The 20,215-nt window shown below is 45.9% G+C and overlaps 1 protein-coding gene and 2 pseudogenes across 4 annotated transcripts in view; 2 read left to right on the forward strand and 1 right to left on the reverse strand.

Annotated features, from left to right (window-relative positions):
• Window positions 1-20,215, forward strand: part of GUF1 (GTP binding elongation factor GUF1) — a 178,148-nt gene that overhangs the window by 148,779 nt on the left and 9,154 nt on the right. The window lies entirely within an intron of this gene.
• Window positions 12,340-12,458, reverse strand: LOC134950700 (5S ribosomal RNA; annotated as a pseudogene).
• On the forward strand, window positions 13,972-14,090 carry LOC134950711 (5S ribosomal RNA; annotated as a pseudogene).

Consider the following 20,215-nt stretch of genomic DNA (forward strand, 5'->3'; position numbering starts at 1 on the left):
CCGGGGACCCCCCCTAGCGGGGCCCCCAGTTTGTACACACCACCGATGTCACCTTCAGGCAACGTTAGTGCCGTGCGGCGTGCTGCGGATGTGACAGCCAAGGCGCAGTGCCCCTTCAGGACGGTGGTCCTGCAGCGGGGAAGCAGCTCTGCACCTCGTAAGGCCGGTGACCGCCCCTCCTCCCCCTTCCCCAACTCCCACGGTGCAGGTGTGCTGTTGCTCAGACAGCATACCAAAAATAATAAAAGATTTAAAAGAAATTGAAGAAAACTCTCTGGAGCTGCAGAGATGTGCATCCTCTCCTGGGGGTACTTTTTTCTAAAACTGCCTGTGGGAGGGGGCATAGAGGGGAGGAGCCAGCACACCCAGTTAAGAAATTTAAAGTGCACTGGATCCTTTGGACCCCATCTATACCCCATTGTACTAGTTTCCCCCAATCTCCCTTGTGGATGCTAGAGAAAAGCATGTTTCCTTAGACCACGCATGTCCAAACTGCGGCCCTCCAGCTGTTGTGAAACTACATAACCCAGCATGCCCTGACACAGTTTTGCTGTCAGAGAATGCTAAAGCTGTGTCAGGGCATGCTGGGATGTGTAGTTTCTCAACAGCTGGCGGGCCGCAGTTTGGACATGCCTGCCTTAGACATAAGGATTTCAACAAATAAATGTTTGTGTTAATTTTCTAAGGTTTGCGTGCAAATGGAGAATATATAGCTAATTGTTATATTGCCACAACAAAACCAAACAAAACTTTCATACGTTACACATCAGGTTCACTTCAATTAGAAACAATGCAAAGTATCAGTCCATTCCAGCACAATGTACGGGAGATGTGTAGTGCACACAAAAGTCAAATGCATGGTAGCTTTTTAATATGCACCTCTTTTGATGCTGCATAGCAAAATACCATTGCTGGCATTCCAATGCTGTCACAATGGCAAATTTAGGGCATAGCTCCTAATTTAATCAACCCTATTGGCTTTTGTTTTTCATATGGTTTGCATGTGAAGTGGATGAAAAATGCAGCTCTATCATTTTAATTACTGGGTTTGTCCGTCACTCTAGTACAGTGGTCAGGGAACAGGGGTAAATTACCCCAAATGGGGTAAAAATTAAATTTCTGGGGGTAATGGACGGTCGCGCTGCCGAGACACAGCCCCGTCCAGCACCGAACGGCCCGCGATGTGACGTGCTGACGTCCCACCGCCCTCCCTTCTGCCCGCCCTGCGCTGTGTTCCTGGCCGCAATGTGTTGTGCTGACAGCACACCGCGCTTCCTCATGCCCACCCGTCCTCCTACGCTGGCCCGCCAACCCACACACAGAACTTGAAGTGTTCTGTGGCTGACCGCTGACGGAGTTCCGCAGGATCAGACAGTGGCCCACATAACAGTGGGAAATTCCCACTGACATTACTGAGGTGACGATGTGACCATCTGTCTCCTAAAAGTCATGTCCCCTCCCTACCCCCCTCATCCATCTTTCTTACATTCATTCTGGTGTTTTAGGGAGAAAGTGTTAATTAACCCATTCATTGCCAAAAAAATAATTGGCGGGGAAGGGGGGGGGGGGGGGGGGAATGATATATATACAGTGTGTATGTGTGTGTGTATATATATATATATATATATATATATCAAACACGGGGACTCAGATGAACACTTTTGGTGTTTATTTTAAACAGCAGGTCACCACATAGCAAGTTAAATCCATATGCAGCCAGTATTACAGTCAGTAGCATACAGGCACTCAGCATAGCAGACTCTTGATAGGCTCCAGTGGTCCCTAGTCTAACCCACACAACCCGGCCTATCACTTGGGTAGCTATGACACCGTCAAGTGCTGCTGATTACACACCTGGGATTCTGCTACTGCTTCCAAAACCTGGTCTGGATCCTCCACATGCTGTCTCTGCCACTATATATATATATATATATATAATATAAACATATATATATATATATATAATATAAACAATAGATACGATAGGCGCACAGATAATACTAAAAAGCACACGTGGTGCACGTAATGAGTGAAAGAAATAGTAAAAAAATAACTAAGAAAAAGTGATAAATATCTAGGTGTTAATCAAAAATGACACTTCCCATATAACAATGAGTGGCAGCAACCTTATTCAATGTGAGATGCGCTTGGATGCACATATAAAAAGTAAATTAGATAGTGAAGAAAAGGGCGCCTCCTAGTGTCTTAGATATATAGGGGTATATTCAATTAGCAGTGATAACGGACTTTTCACGTGAAAAGTCCGGTTTTCGGGTGAAAAAACTGACTTTTCACGTGAAACGCAATTACAGCCTATTCAATTTTCCGTGAAAACTTATCGGTGATCATTTTTTCACTAATTTCACTTCACCTACTCTGAGCAGGTGAAAAGTTGGGAAAAGTCACTATTTTAAGGTAAAAATGTTTGGATATTGTCCAGAACTCCTGGGACACCCCCCTTAATGACTAATTAGGCACGTTGAAGTTTTTAATTATTTTTAATTGGCCAATAATGACATGTCATTTTTGGGGTGAAAAAGTTCAAAGTGATGGAAATTGGGGTTCAAGGTATGGGACAGGTATATTGGGGTGCTTTATGAGTGGGACAGGTGTTTTTAGGCATGCAGATGGGAGTAATCGGTCTGTTTCCACTTTTTTTTTTAAAGTACCCTAAAATGACCCAAATATATACTTATACCCATTTTCATGTACCCCAAATTTAATGAGAGCATTTATTTTGCTCAAAAAAAATTGCTTTCTATCATTTTTTTGCATTTTTCAAAAAAATGCATATAACAGCCATTTCACACAATTTAAGTCCCCAAAAACTCTCTAATGTGATCTCTAACACACTTCTCTTCTGTTTTCCTATGTTAGTTTAGCATTTTTTGGGGTACAAGCTGATTTCCCCATTTTCACCTGCACTTTTCACCGCAAGAATTTTCACGTGAAACCCGTTTGGAATTGAATAGGTCGAAAAACGGAGCGTTTTCGCGTCAATTTTCGTCCGATTGCCGCGAAAAATTTTCGGGTGAAAAATTGCCGCGAATTTGCGGATAATTGAATACCCTAGATAGTGTGAACCCAGTATTGATGAATGGACACTACTTATCTGATATAGTCTTTCTTCGGTCATATGACCAATACGGGTGTGATATAAAAAGATAAAACAAACATAACATATAACAAGATAAAACATGTTTAAAAGCTTATCTGTCCATATAGAGTCCCTGAACCTCTATATGGACAGATAAGCGTTTAAATTTTTTTTTTTATCTTGTACGTTTGCATTTTTACCACTTTCGAAACTTATTGGAGACAGGATGTATCCGAATTTCTATGTGGACAGATAAGCTTAAATTGTTTTCTATCTTGTATGCTTGCATTTTTACCATTGTTTTTATTTGTTGTATTAAAACTGTGTAAAAACCTTTGATATCCCTGGCTGTGGATGACATCATTTAGGACAAGCTTGTCCTTAGGTTTTTCATATACAACTAATTTTATTAGTAACAGTGGTATGAAAACTGTACGCGCTATGTTATGTTTGTTTTATCTTTTTATATCACACCCATATTGGTCATATGACCGAAGAAAGACTGTATCAGATAAGCAGTTTGCATTCATCAATACTGGGTTCACACTATATATCTAAGACACTAGGAGGTGCCCTTTTCTTCACTATCAAATAAATAAATATATATAATGTATGTAGGAAATCACATTGTATGATTTTAAAAAATGTATTTGTATATTGTTGCAGAAAATAAATATTTGGACAATCAAAAAGTTTAACTCAATACTTTGTAATATAACCACAGATGGCAATTACAGAGGTCAAACATTTCCTGTAGTTCTTGACCAGGTTTGCACACACTGTAGCAGGTATTTTGGCCCACTCCATGCAGATCTTCTCTAGATCTGTCATGTTTTGGGGCTGTCGCCGGGCAACACGGACTTTCAACTCCCTCCACAGATTTTCGATTGGGTTGAAATGCAGGACCGTGAAATACTTCTTACGGAGCCACTCCTTAGTTGCCCGGGCAGTGTGTTTGGGGAAGACCCAGCCACGTTCCATCTTCAATGCTCTTACTGAGGGAAAGAGGATTTTGCCCAAAATCTCACGATATATGGCCCCATTCATCCTCTCCTTAATATGACACAAAATATACTCGGCGCCTGATCCTTCTCTTACTGGCAGACGTAAATCTGGGACTGGGCTGCAGCTTCCTGATAAGGGATTATTGCAAAACCCCTTTAGCAAGCAAATTCACAATAATTAAAACCAAGGTTTTAATAGGAAGCGCTGTCCAGTCACATTAATTTAAAAATATATATTTATTTATTTTTTTTAAAAAGAAGCATATATGGCCATATATTTTACATAAATAACAAATAATATGATATGATCAACAGTATAATAACCAATGTTAGAGTAGCATAAAAAGTCCAATTGTTAGTCAGTTAGTAAGGGCATGCAATCTTGCTCATAATTGATATAGTCATCCATTCGTTTTTAACATGTTAGTCCATTAGTAAGTGGATCCAATGTATTCAATTGTTGCTTTTGCAGAAATCACTGGTAAATTTAACTCATACCTCCCGTGTATGGCAATTTTCAGGGGCTATTGCAAGATAGAGACCAATGTTCAGTTGATGATAGACAACTAAAAGAAAGCTTTAGACTACTGGTGTGCACTGGCTCCTCCCACTTTGACCCTCCTCCAGACTTCAGTTAGGACACTGTGCCCGGAGGAGCTGACACAATAAGGAAGGATTTTGAATCCCGGGTAAGACTCATACCAGCCACACCAATCACACCGTATAACTCGTGATACAATACCCAGTTAACAGTATGATAACAACTAAGCCTCTCAACAGATGGCTCAACAATAACCCTTTAGTTAAACAATAACTATATACAAGTATTGCAGACAATCCGCACTTGGGATGGGCGCCCAGCATCCACTACGGACTACGAGAAATAGAATTACCGGTGAGTAAATTCTTATTTTCTCTGACGTCCTAAGTGGATGCTGGGACTCCGTAAGGACCATGGGGATTATACCAAAGCTCCCAAACGGGCGGGAGAGTGCGGATGACTCTGCAGCACCGAATGGGCAAACTCAAGGTCCTCCTCAGCCAGGGAGTCAAACTTGTAGAATTTAGCAAATGTGTTTTGACCCCGACCAAGTAGCTGCTCGGCAAAGTTGTAGAGCCGAGACCCCTCGGGCAGCCTTCCTCGTGGAATGGGCTTTCACTGATTTAGGATGCGGCAGTCCAGCCGCAGAATGTGCAAGCTGAATCGTACTACAGATCCAGCGAGCAATAGTCTGCTTTGAAGCAGGTGCACCCAACTTGTTGGGCGCATACAGGATAAATAGCAAGTCAGTCTTTCTGACTCCAGCTGTCCTGGAAACATAAATTTTTAGGGCCCTGACTACGTCCAACAACTTGGAAGCCTCCAAGTCTTTAGTAGCCGCAGGCACCACGATAGGTTGGTTCAGATGAAAGGCTGATACCACCTTAGGGAGAAATTGGGGACGAGTCCTCAATTCTGCCCTATCCATATGGAAAATCAGATAAGGGCTTTTACATGACAAAGCCGCCAATTCTGATACACGCCTGGCCGAAGCCAAGGCCAACAACATGACCACTTTCCACGTGAGATATTTCAATTCCACGGTCTTAAGTGGCTCAAACCAATGTGGCTTTAGGAAATCCAACACCACGTTGAGATCCCAAGGTGCCACTGGAGGCACAAAAGGGGGCTGGATATGCAGCACTCCCTTAACAAAAGTTTGAACTTCAGGTAGTGAAGCCAGTTCTCTCTGGAAGAAAATTGATAGATCCGAAATCTGGACCTTAATGGAACCCAATTTTAGGCCCATAGTCACCCCTGACTGTAGGAAGTGCAGGAAACGGCCCAGCTGAAATTCTTCCGTTGGGGCCTTCCTGGCCTCACACCACGCAATATATTTTCGCCATATGCGGTGATAATGGTTTGCGGTTACTTCTTTCCTAGCTTAAATCAGCGTAGGAATGACTTCCTCCGGAATGCCCTTTTCCTTCAGGATCCGGTGTTCAACCGCCATGCCGTCAAACGCAGCCGCGGTAAGTCTTGGAACAGACAGGGCCCCTGCTGCAGCAGGTCCTGTCTGAGCGGCAGAGGCCATGGGTCCTCTGAGATCATTTCTTGAAGTTCCGGGTACCAAGCTCTTCTTGGCCAATCCGGAACAATGAGTATAGTTCTTAATCCTCTTCTCCTTATTATCCTCAGTACCTTTGGTATGAGAGGAAGAGGAGGGAACACATAAACCGACCGGTACACCCACGGTGTCACTAGAGCGTCCACAGCTATCGCCTGCGGGTCTCTTGACCTGGCGCAATACTTTTCTAGCTTTTTGTTTAGGCGGGACGCCATCATGTCCACCTGTGGCCTTTCCCAACGGTTTACAATCAGTTGGAAGACTTCTGGATGAAGTCTCCACTCTCCCGGGTGGAGGTCGTGCCTGCTGAGGAAGTCTGCTTCCCAGTTGTCCACTCCCGGAATGAACACTGCTGACAGTGCTAACACGTGATTTTCCGCCCATCGGAGAATCCTTGTGGCTTCTGCCATCGCCGTCCTGCTTCTCGTGCCGCCCTGTCGGTTTACATGGGCGACCGCCGTGATGTTGTCTGACTGGATCAGTACCGGCTGGTTTTGAAGCAGGGGTTTTGCCTGACTTAGGGCATTGTAAATGGCCCTTAGTTCCAGAATATTTATGTGCAGGGAAGTCTCCTGACTTGACCATAGTCCTTGGAAGTTTCTTCCCTGTGTGACTGCCCCCCAGCCTCGAAGGCTGGCATCCGTGGTCACCAGGACCCAGTCCTGTATGCCGAATCTGCGGCCCTCTTGAAGATGAGCACTCTGCAGCCACCACAGCAGAGACACCCTTGTCCTTGGAGACAGTGTTATCAGCCGATGTATCTGAAGATGCGATCCGGACCACTTGTCCAACAGGTCCCACTGAAAGGTTCTTGCATGGAACCTGCCGAATGGAATTGCTTCGTAGGAAGCTACCATCTTTCCCAGGATCCGCGTGCAGTGATGTACCGACACCTGTTTTGGTTTTAGGAGGCCTCTGACTAGAGATGACAGCTCCTTGGCCTTCTCCTCCGGGAGAAACACTTTTTTCTGTTCTGTGTCCAGAACCATCCCCAGGAACAGTAGACGTGTCGTAGGGACCAGCTGTGACTTTGGAATATTTAGAATCCAGCCATGCTGTTGTAGCACCTCCCGAGATAGTGCTACCCCGACCAACAACTGCTCCCTGGACCTCGCCTTTATCAGGAGATCGTCCAAGTACGGGATAATTAAAACTCCCTTCTTTCGAAGGAGTATCATCATTTCGGCCATTACCTTGGTAAAGACCCTCGGAGCCGTGGATAGACCGAACGGCAACGTCTGGAATTGGTAATGACAATCCTGTACCACAAATCTGAGGTACTCCTGGTGAGGATGGTAAATGGGGACATGCAGGTAAGCATCCTTGATGTCCAGTGATACCATGTAATCCCCCTCGTCCAGGCTTGCAATAACCGCCCTGAGCGATTCCATCTTGAACTTGAATTTTTTTATATATGTGTTCAAGGATTTCAAATTTAAAATGGGTCTCACCGAACCGTCCGGTTTCGGTACCACAAACATTGTGGAATAGTAACCCCATCCTTGTTGAAGTAGGGGCACCTTTACTATCACATGTTGTGAATACAGCTTGTGAATTGCCTGTAACACTGCCTCCCTGCCTGAGGGAGTGGTTGGTAAGGCAGATTTGAGGAAACGGCGGGGGGGAGACGTCTCGAATTCCAGCTTGTACCCCTGAGATACTACTTGAAATATCCAGGGATCCACCCGTGAGCGAGCCCACTGATTGCTGAAATATTTGAGACGGGCCCCCACCGTACCTGGCTCCGCCTGTGGAGCCCCAGCGTCATGCTGTGGACTTAGAGGAAGCGGGGGAGGACTTTTGCTCCTGTGAACTGGCTGTATGCTGCAGCTTTTTCCCTCTGCCTCTGGGCAGAAAGGACGCGCCCTTAACCCGCTTGCCCCTATTGGGCCGAAAGGACTGTACCTGATAATACGGTGCTTTCTTTGGCTGTGAGGGAACATGGGGTGAAAATGTAGACTTCCCAGCTGTTGCTGTGGAAACGAGGTCCGAGATACCATCCCCGAACTCCTCACCCTTATAAGGCAGAACTTCCATGTGCCTTTTAGAATCTGCATCTCCTGTCCACTGCCGAGTCCATAACCCTTTCCTGGCAGAAATGGACATTGCACTAATTTTTGATGCCAGCCGGCAAATATCCCTCTGTGCATCCCTCATATATAAAAGTGCGTCTTTAATATGATCTACGGTTAGCAATATAGTGTCCCTGTCTAGGGTATCAATATTTTCCGACAGGGAATCTGACCACGCAGCTGCAGCACTGCACATCCATGCTGAAGCAATAGCTGGTCTCAGTATAACACCTGTGTGTGTGTGTGTATATATAGATTTCAGGATAGCCTCCTGCTTTCTATCAGCAGATTCCTTCAGGGCGGCCGTATCCGGAGACGGTAGTGCCACCTTCTATGACAAGCGTGTGAGCGCTTTATCCACCCTAGGGGATGTTTCCCAACGTGCCCTATCCTCTGGCGGGAAAGGGTACGCCATTAGTAACCTCTTAGAAATTACCAGTTTCTTATCAGGGGAAGCCCACGCTTCTTCACACACTTCATTTAACTCCTCAGATGGAGGAAAAGCTACTGGTAGTTTTTTCTCTCCAAACATAATACCCTTTTTTGTGGTACCTGGGGTAACATCAGAAATGTGCAACACATTTTTCATTGCCTCAATCATGTAACGTGTGGCCCTACTGGAAGTTACATTAGTCTCATCGTCGTCGACACTGGAGTCAGTATCCGTGTCGACATCTGTGTCTGCCATCTGAGGTAGCGGGCGTTTTAGAGCCCCTGATGGCTTTTGAGACGCCTGGGCAGGCACAGGATGAGAAGCCGGCTGTCCCACATTTGGTATGTCGTCAAACCTTTTATGCAAGGAGTCGACACTGTCGCGTAATTCCTTCCACAGCACCATCCACTCAGGTGTCGACCCCGCAGGGGGTGACATCACATTTATCGGCATCTGCTCCGCCTCCACATAAGCCTCCTCATCAAACATGTCGACACAGCCGTACCGACACACCGCATACACACAGGGAATGCTCTGACAGAGGACAGGACCCCACAAAGCCCTTTGGGGAGACAGAGAGTATGCCAGCACACACCAGAGCGCTATATAACACAGGGATCCCACTATAAATGAGTGTTTTCCCTTATAGCTGCTTATTTTATATATACTGCGCCTAAATTTAGTGCCCCCCTCTCTTTTTTACCCTTATGTAGCTTGACAACTTCAGGGGAGAGCCAGGGAGCGTCCTTCCAGTGGAGCTGTGAGGGAAAAATGGCGCCAGTGTGCTGAGGGAGATGGCCCCGCCCCTTTTCCGGCGGACTTCTCCCGCTTTTTCTGGAATTCTGGCAGGGGTATTTTTACACCTATATGGCCTTCCTGACTATATATGGTGTAGATTTGCCAGCCAAGGTGTCTTATATTGCCCTCAGGGCGCCCCCCCCCACACCCCCCAGCGCCCTGCACCCATCAGTGACCGGAGTGTGAGGTGTGCATGAGGAGCAATGGCGCACAGCTGCAGTGCTGTGCGCTACCTTGTTGAAGACAGAAGTCTTCTGGCGCCGATTTTCCGGAACACTTCTTGCTTCTGGCTCTGTAAGAGGGCCGGCGGCGCGGCTCCGGGAACGAACACCAAGGTCGGGTCCTGCGGTCGATCCCTCTGGAGCTAATGGTGTCCAGTAGCCTAAGAAGCCCAAACTACCACCAGTTAGGTAGGTTCGCTTCTTCTCCCCTTAGTCCCTCGCTGCAGTGAGTCTGTTGCCAGCAGATCTCACTGTAAAATAAAAAACCTAAAATATACTTTCTTTCTAGGAGCTCAGGAGAGCCCCTAGTGTGCATCCAGCTCAGCCGGGCACAAGATTCTAACTGAAGTCTGGAGGAGGGTCATAGTGGGAGGAGCCAGTGCACACCAGTAGTCTAAAGCTTTCTTTTAGTTGTGCCCAGTCTCCTGCGGAGCCGCTATTCCCCATGGTCCTTACGGAGTCCCAGCATCCACTTAGGACGTCAGAGAAATAATAAATATATATTTTTAAATTAATGTGACTGGACAGCGCTTCCTATTAAAAATAAGAATTTACTTACCTATAATTCTATTTCTCATAGTCCGTAGTGGATGCTGGGACTTCCGTAAGGACCATGGGGAATAGCGGCTCCGCAGGAGACTGGGCACAAAAAGTAAAAGCTTTAGACTAGCTGGTGTGCACTGGCTCCTCCCCCTATGACCCTCCTCCAAGCCTCAGTTAGGATACTGTGCCCGGACGAGCGTACATAATAAGGAAGGATTTTGAATCCCGGGTAAGACTCATACCAGCCACACCAATCACACTGTACAACCTGTGATCTGAACCCAGTTAACAGTATGATAAACGTAGGAGCCTCTGAAAAGATGGCTCACAACAATAAACAACCCGATTTTTTGTAACAATAACTATATACAAGTATTGCAGACAATCCGCACTTGGGATGGGCGCCCAGCATCCACTACGGACTATGAGAAATAGAATTATCGGTAAGTAAATTCTTATTTTCTCTGACGTCCTAGTGGATGCTGGGACTTCCGTAAGGACCATGGGGATTATACCAAAGCTCCCAAACGGGCGGGAGAGTGCGGATGACTCTGCAGCACCGAATGAGAGAACTCCAGGTCCTCCTCAGCCAGGGTATCGAATTTGTAAAATTTTGCAAACGTGTTTGCCCCTGACCAAGTAGCTGCTCGGCAAAGTTGTAAAGCCGAGACCCCTCGGGCAGCCGCCCAAGATGAGCCCACTTTTCTTGTGGAATGGGCTTTAACAGATTTTGGCTGTGGCAGTCCTGCCACAGAATGTGCAAGCTGAATTGTACTACAAATCCAACGAGCAATCGTCTGCTTAGAAGCAGGAGCACCCAGCTTGTTGGGTGCATACAGGATAAACAGCGAGTCAGATTTTCTGACTCCAGCCGTCCTGGAAACATATATTTTCAGGGCCCTGACTATGTCCAACAACTTGGAGTCCTCCAAGTCCCTAGTAGCCGCAGGCACCACAATAGGTTGGTTCATGTGAAACGCTGAAACCACCTTAGGGAGAAATTGAGGACGAGTCCTCAATTCTGCCCTGTCTGAATGAAAAATTAGGTAAGGGCTTTTATATGACAAAGCCGCCATTTCTGAGACACGCCTGGCTGACGCCAGAGCTAACAGCATGACCACCTTCCATGTGAGATATTTTAATTCCACAGTGGTGAGTGGTTCAAACCAATGTGATTTTAGGAACCCTAAAACTACATTGAGATCCCAAGGTGCCACTGGTGGCACAAAAGGAGGTTGTATATGCAGTACCCCCTTGACAAATGTCTGAACTTCAGGCAATGAATCAGAAAAGACAAAAGGTTTGATTCCGCACTAGTCAGGTTCAATTGTTATACCAGAGATTTTATAAGTATACAGGGGAGAATATCCCTCTTAATTAATTCTGCCTGGTGGTGCACCCAGAGTCAGGGAGTATATGTAGAAAAGGAAAATTGCAGAAGACTCTTGTGTGGGTGCACTCTTGTTAGTTATGTAGTATTCTAGCTAAGTATAAAATTCATTTTTATTAGATATTCATTTAAAATAAATCCACACTCTCATATTCCACCACCGTTTGTTACAAACACCAAAAACTGAGGGCCATTGTTTAGTTTTTTTATATATATTTTAGTTTACATAGGTTTTTCTAAAATTATTGGAAAAATTGTAAATGTTCTGGTTAGTCTATCAGTATTGACTATTAGGGAGATGTAGACACTAGGATTCTACACCCGACCCTCTCCAACCAGCACAAGCTAGGCTTGTTTTAATGGGACCTTGAAGGGTCAAGGAATTAGTGAGCGGACCGGTGTCACACATATATAACTCAGGTGAGCTACATGTGTGTAGAGTGAGACGGTGTTTGTGTATGATGCTTGGAGATTGTATATACCAAGCTTTTATGATATCCTAGAGATTGGGATATTGTAAATTTGTACAAAGTAGGATCCGGAGAAGGGTCGAAAGGAGGAGGGAGGGAAAGGAAAGGAATGAGAGGGGAAGGAGTGGAGAAAAATTGGAAAAACAGAGGAGAGAGAGAGAATGTGGTGATCCTGCTGTTGGTTTGCGGTCGAGATGGGTCACAAATTACAACACCGGGTATTCTCTGGGGGTCCCCCTCACAGGTACTGACCCAGCCCACCACCGTTTTGCTTCCAAGATCGGGCGAGATCGGGCTCTTTCGATGGGGTATGGTAGTAATTGGACACCAATTGTCAACTCACCAATGAGAGTGCACCTAATAAAGATTTAACGAAAGGCAAATGGCAGATCTACTGTCTATGTTAGGCACAGGATTGCCCTGTGGATCATAGATGAGAGTCTGCGGATATAGGAAGAAGTAAAGTTACACAGGATCAAAGGTAGGGCTAAGGCAGATATATATCCCAGTCTTTATGCAAATGCTGTCATCTGGTAGTATGTTACAGACACACCCTAGCCATTCTAAATAATGTCTCAAAATTTCTTATGAGTATACATTAATTGAAATGTGCAATATTGCAGTAGACTACATGTACTGCTGTTGGTTCACACCAATTTAAGATCCCTCCAAAGAAAAAAGGGAGGGAGAAAAGGGGAAGAGAAAGGGGGGGAAGATAAATTTTTTGGAAACAGATGTAAATTACACAGTACACCTTTCTTCATGAATAATAGCAAGCACACAGATAATGATGGATACACATGTGCACCACTGTTCTCATGTGCAAATAGATATCTCACATGTAAAGAATGTGCAGGGCTAATCAAATAATATATAGGTATTTAAATGTACAAGCCCACACCTATACAAGGTATAATAGTTATTATTGATATTACAAATGATGTGAGAATCGGATAAATCAAAGGGATACCGGTCCCTGCCCAGGTCCCTGGGTCAGTTAGAGGTTATCGGGGTCTGTATGATACTCCTAGTGTCCCTGGTCTCAGGATCAGTGGAGAAAGTTCCTGGTCCCAGATTAGGTGGAGGAAAACGCGTTTCACCCGTCCTGCGGGCTTGTTCACTTCCAGAGTGTTATTCTGAGTGACAGGTCTGGTTTAAATAACCGTTTGGTCCAAAGCCAGCCAATCGCTTTAGTCTGTTAATTGATTCTCACATCATTTGTAATATCAATAATAACTATTATACCTTGTATAGGTGTGGGCTTGTACATTTAAATACCTATATATTATTTGATTAGCCCTGCACATTCTTTACATGTGAGATATCTATTTGCACATGAGAACAGTGGTGCACATGTGTATCCATCATTATCTGTGTGCTTGCTATTATTCATGAAGAAAGGTGTACTGTGTAATTTACATCTGTTTCCAAAAAATGTATCTTCCCCCCCCCTTTCTCTTCCCCTTTTCTCCCTCCCTTTTTTCTTTGGAGGGATCTTAAATTGGTGTGAACCAACAGCAGTACATGTAGTCTACTGCAATATTGCACATTTCAATTAATGTATACTCATAAGAAATTTTGAGACATTATTTAGAATGGCTAGGGTGTGTCTGTAACATACTACCAGATGACAGCATTTGCATAAAGACTGGGATATATATCTGCCTTAGCCCTACCTTTGATCCTGTGTAACTTTACTTCTTCCTATATCCGCAGACTCTCATCTATGATCCACAGGGCAATCCTGTGCCTAACATAGACAGTAGATCTGCCATTTGCCTTTCGTTAAATCTTTATTAGGTGCACTCTCATTGGTGAGTTGACAATTGGTGTCCAATTACTACCATACCCCATCGAAAGAGCCCGATCTCGCCCGATCTTGGAAGCAAAACGGTGGTGGGCTGGGTCAGTACCTGTGAGGGGGACCCCCAGAGAATACCCGGTGTTGTAATTTGTGACCCATCTCGACCGCAAACCAACAGCAGGATCACCACATTCTCTCTCTCTCTCCTCTGTTTTTCCAATTTTTCTCCACTCCTTCCCCTCTCATTCCTTTCCTTTCCCTCCCTCCTCCTTTCGACCCTTCTCCGGATCCTACTTTGTACAAATTTACAATATCCCAATCTCTAGGATATCATAAAAGCTTGGTATATACAATCTCCAAGCATCATACACAAACACCGTCTCACTCTACACACATGTAGCTCACCTGAGTTATATATGTGTGACACCGGTCCGCTCACTAATTCCTTGACCCTTCAAGGTCCCATTAAAACAAGCCTAGCTTGTGCTGGTTGGAGAGGGTCGGGTGTAGAATCCTAGTGTCTACATCTCCCTAATAGTCAATACTGATAGACTAACCAGAACATTTACAATTTTTCCAATAATTTTAGAAAAACCTATGTAAACTAAAATATATATAAAAAAACTAAACAATGGCCCTCAGTTTTTGGTGTTTGTAACAAACGGTGGTGGAATATGAGAGTGTGGATTTATTTTAAATGAATATCTAATAAAAATGAATTTTATACTTAGCTAGAATACTACATAACTAACAAGAGTGCACCCACACAAGAGTCTTCTGCAATTTTCCTTTTCTTCAGGCAATGAAGCCAGTTCTTTCTAGAAGAAGATCGACAGGGCCGAAATTTGAACCTTAATGGATCCTAATTTTAGGCCCATAGACAGTCCTGCTTGCAGGAAACGACCCAGTTGAAATTCCTCTGTGGGGGCCTTCTTAGCCTCACACCAGGAAACATATTTTCGCCAAATGCGGTGATAATGTTTCGCAGTTACATCCTTCCTGGCTTTTATCAGGGTAGGGATGACTTCATCTGGAATGCCTTTTTCCATCAGGATCCGGCGTTCAACCGCCATGCCGTCAAACGCAGCCGCGGTAAGTCTTGGAACAGACAAAGTCCCTGCTGGAGCAGGTCCTTTCTTAGAGGTAGAGGCCACGGGTCCTCCGTGAGCATCTCTTGCAGTTCCGGGTACCAAGTTCTTCTTGGCCAATCCGGAGCCACGAGTATAGTCTTCACTCCTCTCCTTCTTATGATTCTCAGTACTTTTGGAATGAGAGGCAGAGGAGGGAACACATACACCGACTGGTACACCCACGGTGTTACCAGAGCGTCCACCGCTATTGCCTGAGGGTCCCTTGACCTGGCGCAATATCTGTCCAGTTTTTTGTTGAGACGGGACGCCATCATGTCCACCTTTGGTTTTTCCCAACGGTTTACAATCACTTGAAAGACTTCTGGGTGAAGTCCCCACTCCCGCGGGTGGAGGTCGTGTCTGCTGAGGAAGTCTGCTTCCCAGTTGTCCACTCCCGGAATGAACACTGCTGACAGTGCCACCACATGATTTTCCGCCCAGCGAAGAATCCTTGCAGCTTCTGCCATTGCCCTCCTGCTTCTTGTGCCGCCCTGTCTGTTGACGTGGGCGACTGCCGTGATGTTGTCCGATTGGATCAATACCGACTGACCCTGAAGCAGAGGCCTTGCTTGACTTAGGGCATTGTAAATGGCCCTTCGTTCCAGGATATTTATGTGAAGAGACGTTTCCATGCTTGACCACAAGCCCTGGAAATTTCTTCCCTGTGTGACTGCTCCCCAGCCTCTCAGGCTGGCATCGGTGGTCACCAGCATCCAATCCTGAATGCCGAATCTGCGGCCCTCTACAAGATGAGCACTCTGTAACCACCACAGGAGAGACACCCTTGTCCTTGGAGATAGGGTTTTCCGCTGATGCATCTGAAGATGCGATCCAGACCATTTGTCCAGCAGATCCCACTGAAAAGTTCTTGCATGGAATCTTCCGAATGGAATCGCTTCGTAAGAAGCCACCATTTTTCCCAGGACTCTCGTGCATTGATGCACTGACACTTGGCCTGGTTTTAGGAGTTTCCTGACTAGCTCGGATAACTCCCTGGCCTTCTCCTCCGGGAGAAACACCTTTTTCTGGACTGTGTCCAGAATCATCCCCAGGAACAGTAGACGTGTTGTTGGAATCAGCTGTGATTTTGGGATATTTAGGATCCACCCGTGCTGACGTAGCACTACCTGAGATAGTGCTACTCCGACCTCTAACTGTTCCCTGGACCTTGCCCTTATCAGGAGATCGTCCAAGTAAGGGATAATTAAGACGCCTTTTCTTCGAAGAAGAATCATCATTTCGGCCATTACCTTGGTAAAGACCCGTGGTGCCGTGGACAATCCATGACTCCATCTTGAATTTGAACCTTTTTATGTAAGTGTTCAAGGATTTTAGATTTAAAATTGGTCTCACCGAGCCGTCCGGCTTCGGTACCACAAACAGCGTGGAATAATACCCCTTTCCCTGTTGTAGGAGGGGTACCTTGATTATCACCTGCTGGGAATACAGCTTGTGAATAGCTTCCACTACCGCCTCCCTGTCGGAGGGAGACGTTGGTAGAGCAGACTTCAGGAACCGGCGAGGGGGAGAAGTCTCGAATTCCAATTTGTACCCCTGTGATACTACCTGCAGGATCCAGGGGTCCACTTGCGAGTGAGCCCACTGCGCGCTGAAATTCTTGAGACGGCCCCCCACCGTGCCTGAGTCCGCTTGTAAGGCCCCAGCGTCATGCTGAAGACTTGGCAGAAGCGGGGGAGGGCTTCTGCTCCTGGGAAGAGGCTGCCTGGTGCAGTCTTTTTCCCCTTCCTCTGCCCCGGGGGAGAAATGAGTGGCCTTTTGCCCGCTTGCCCTTATGGGAACGAAAGGACTGAGTTTGAAAAGACGGTGTCTTTTTCTGCTGAGAGGTGACCTGGGGTAAAAAGGTGGATTTTCCAGCCGTTGCTGTGGCCACCAGGTCCGATAGACCGACCCCAAATAACTCCTCCCCTTTATACGGCAATACTTCCATATGTCGTTTGGAATCCGCATCACCTGACCACTGTCGCGTCCATAACGCTCTTCTGGCAGAAATGGACATCGCACTCACTCTAGATGCCAGGGTGCAAATATCCCTCTGTGCATCTCGCATATATAGTAATGCATCCTTTAAATGCTCTATAGTTAATAATATACTGTCCCTATCCAGGGTATCAATATTTTCAGTCAGGGAATCCGACCAAGCCACTCCAGCACTGCACATCCAGGCTGAGGCGATTGCTGGTCGCAGTATAACACCAGTATGTGTGTATATACCTTTTAGGATATTTTCCAGCCTTCTATCAGCTGGTTCCTTAAGGGCGGCCGTATCGGGAGACGGTAACGCCACTTGTTTTGATAAGCGCGTGAGCGCCTTATCTACCCTAGGGGGTGTTTCCCAACGCGCCCTAACCTCTGGCGGGAAAGGGTATAGTGCCAATAATTTATTAGAAATCAGCAGTTTTTTATCGGGGGGAAACCACGCTTCATCACACACCTCATTTAATTAATCTGATTCAGGAAAAACTACTGGTAGTTTTTTCACACCCCACATAATACCCTTTTTTGTGGTACTTGTAGTGTCAGAAATATTCATTGCCGTGATCATGTAACGTGTGGCCCTACTGGACATTACGTTTGTCTCCTCACCGTCGACACTGGATTCAGTATCCGTGTCTGGGTCTGTGTCGACCATCTGAGGTAACGGGCGTTTTAGCGCCCCCGACGGTGTCTGAGACGCCTGAACAGGCACTAATTGATTTGCCGGCTGTCTCATGTCGTCAACAGTTTTTTGCAAAGTGCTGACACTGTCACGTAATTCTTTAAATACGACCATCCAGTCAGGTGTCGACTCCCTAGGGGGTGACATCACTAACACAGGCAATTGCTCTGCTTCCACATCATTTTCCTCCTCATACATGTCGACACAATCGTACCGACACCCAGCACACACACAGGGAATGCTCTGAAAGAGGACAGGACCCCACGAGCCCTTTGGGGAGACAGAGGGAGAGTTTGCCAGCACACACCAGAGCGCTATATATATACAGGGATAACCTTATGTAAGTGTTACTCCCTTTATAGCTGCTGTTTTATATTAGCTGCCAATAGTGCCCCCTCTCTCTTGTTTTACCCTGATTCTGTAGCAGGACTGCAGGGGAGAGTCTGGGAGCCTTCCTTCCAGCGGAACTGTGAGGGAAAATGGCGCTTGTGTGCTGAGGAGATAGGCTCCGCCCCTTCACGGCGGCCTTTTCTCCCGCTTTTTTTAGGAAAACTGGCAGGGGTGAAATGCATCCATATAGCCCAGGAGCTATATGTGATGTATTTCTTTAGCCATATAAGGTTTAAACATGTTTTATTGCGTCTCAGGGCGCTCCCCCCCAGCGCCCTGCACCCTCAGTGACCGGAGTGTGAAGTGTGCTGAGAGCAATGGCGCACAGCTGCAGTGCTGTGCGCTACCTTATCTGAAGACAGGAACGTCTTCTGCCGCCGATTTCTCCGGACCTCTTCGCTCTTCTGGCTCTGTAAGGGGGCCGGCGGCGCGGCTCCGGGACCCATCCAGGCTGAACCTGTGATCGTCCCTCTGGAGCTAATGTCCAGTAGCCAAGAAGCCCAATCCACTCTGCACGCAGGTGAGTTCGCTTCTTCTCCCCTTAGTCCCACGATGCAGTGAGCCTGTTGCCAGCAGGACTCACTGAAAATAAAAAACCTATTTAAACTTTTACTTCTAAGCAGCTCAGGAGAGCCACCTAGCATGCACCCTTCTCGTTCGGGCACAAAAATCTAACTGAGGCTTGGAGGAGGGTCATAGGGGGAGGAGCCAGTGCACACCAGCTAGTCTAAAGCTTTTACTTTTTGTGCCCAGTCTCCTGCGGAGCCGCTATTCCCCATGGTCCTTACGGAAGTCCCAGCATCCACTAGGACGTCAGAGAAACCTTGGTTTTAATTATTGTTTATCTCCTTAATATGGACCAGTCATCCTGTCCCCTTTGCAGAAAAGCAGCCCCAAAGCATGATGTGTCCAGCCCCATGCTTCACAGTGGGTATGGTGTTCTTGGGATGCCATTCATCATTCTCCTCCCTCCAAACACGGTGAGGGGATTTTATACCAAAAAGTTTAATTTTGCTCTCATCTGACCACATGACATTCTCCCAATCCTCCTTTGGATCATCCAGGTGGTCACTGGCAAACTTTATACGGGCCTGGACATGTGCTGGCTTAAGCAGGGGGACCTTTCGGGCGCTGCAGGATTTCAATCCATGACGACGTAGTGTGTTACTAATGGTAACCTTTGTAACTGTGGTCCCAGCTTTCTTGAGATCATTGACCAGCTCCCCTTGTGTAGTTCTGGGCTGATTCCTCACCGTTCTCAAGATCATTGATACCTTACAAGGTGAGATCTTGCATGGAGCCCTAGGTCGAGGGAGATTGTCAGTGATCTAGTATTTCTTCCATTTTTTTATAATTGCGCCAACAGTTGATCTCTTCTCACCAAGCTACTTGCCTATTGTCGAGTAGCTCATCCCAGCCTTGTGCAGCTCTACAATTTTGTCCCTGGTGTCCTTAGACAGCTCTCTGGTCTTGGCCATGGTGGAGAGGTAGCAGTCTGACTGTTTGAGGGTGTGGACAGGTGTCTTTTATACAGATAACCAGTTGTGGCGTACAGAAGAGCTTCTTAAAGAAGTAGTAACAGGTCTGTGAGAGCCAGAAATCTTGCTGCTTGGTAGGTGTCCAAATATTTATTTTCCACAAGAATATACAAGTAAATTGTTTGCATGATTTTTAATGTGACTTCCTAGTTTTTTGTTTTTTTTCTTCAGATTCTGTCTCTCACAGTTGAAGTGTACCTATGATGGAAATTACAGACCTCGCTCCTCTTTTTAAGTGGGTCAACTTGCACAATCGGTGACTGTCCAAATACTTTTTTGCCCTACTGTATATATATATATATATATATATACACTCACACAGTCAGTATCTCAGAAATCCCATATAAATAGTGATAACCAGTATAAATGCACAATAATATATGATTTCCTTCTTTTCAAGTTAAGGGGGTAATGTCGGCGTATCTAAATATATTTTGGGGTAAAAGGTAAAAAAGTTTCCTGACACCTGCTCTAGTATTTAACTAGAACTCCCACTTTTTACCTGTACTAAAACCTGTCTGCAAACATAGAGAAAGGATA

Source organism: Pseudophryne corroboree, chromosome 1 (genome assembly GCF_028390025.1).
Source record: "Pseudophryne corroboree isolate aPseCor3 chromosome 1, aPseCor3.hap2, whole genome shotgun sequence".
Lineage (NCBI taxonomy): Eukaryota > Metazoa > Chordata > Amphibia > Anura > Myobatrachidae > Pseudophryne > Pseudophryne corroboree.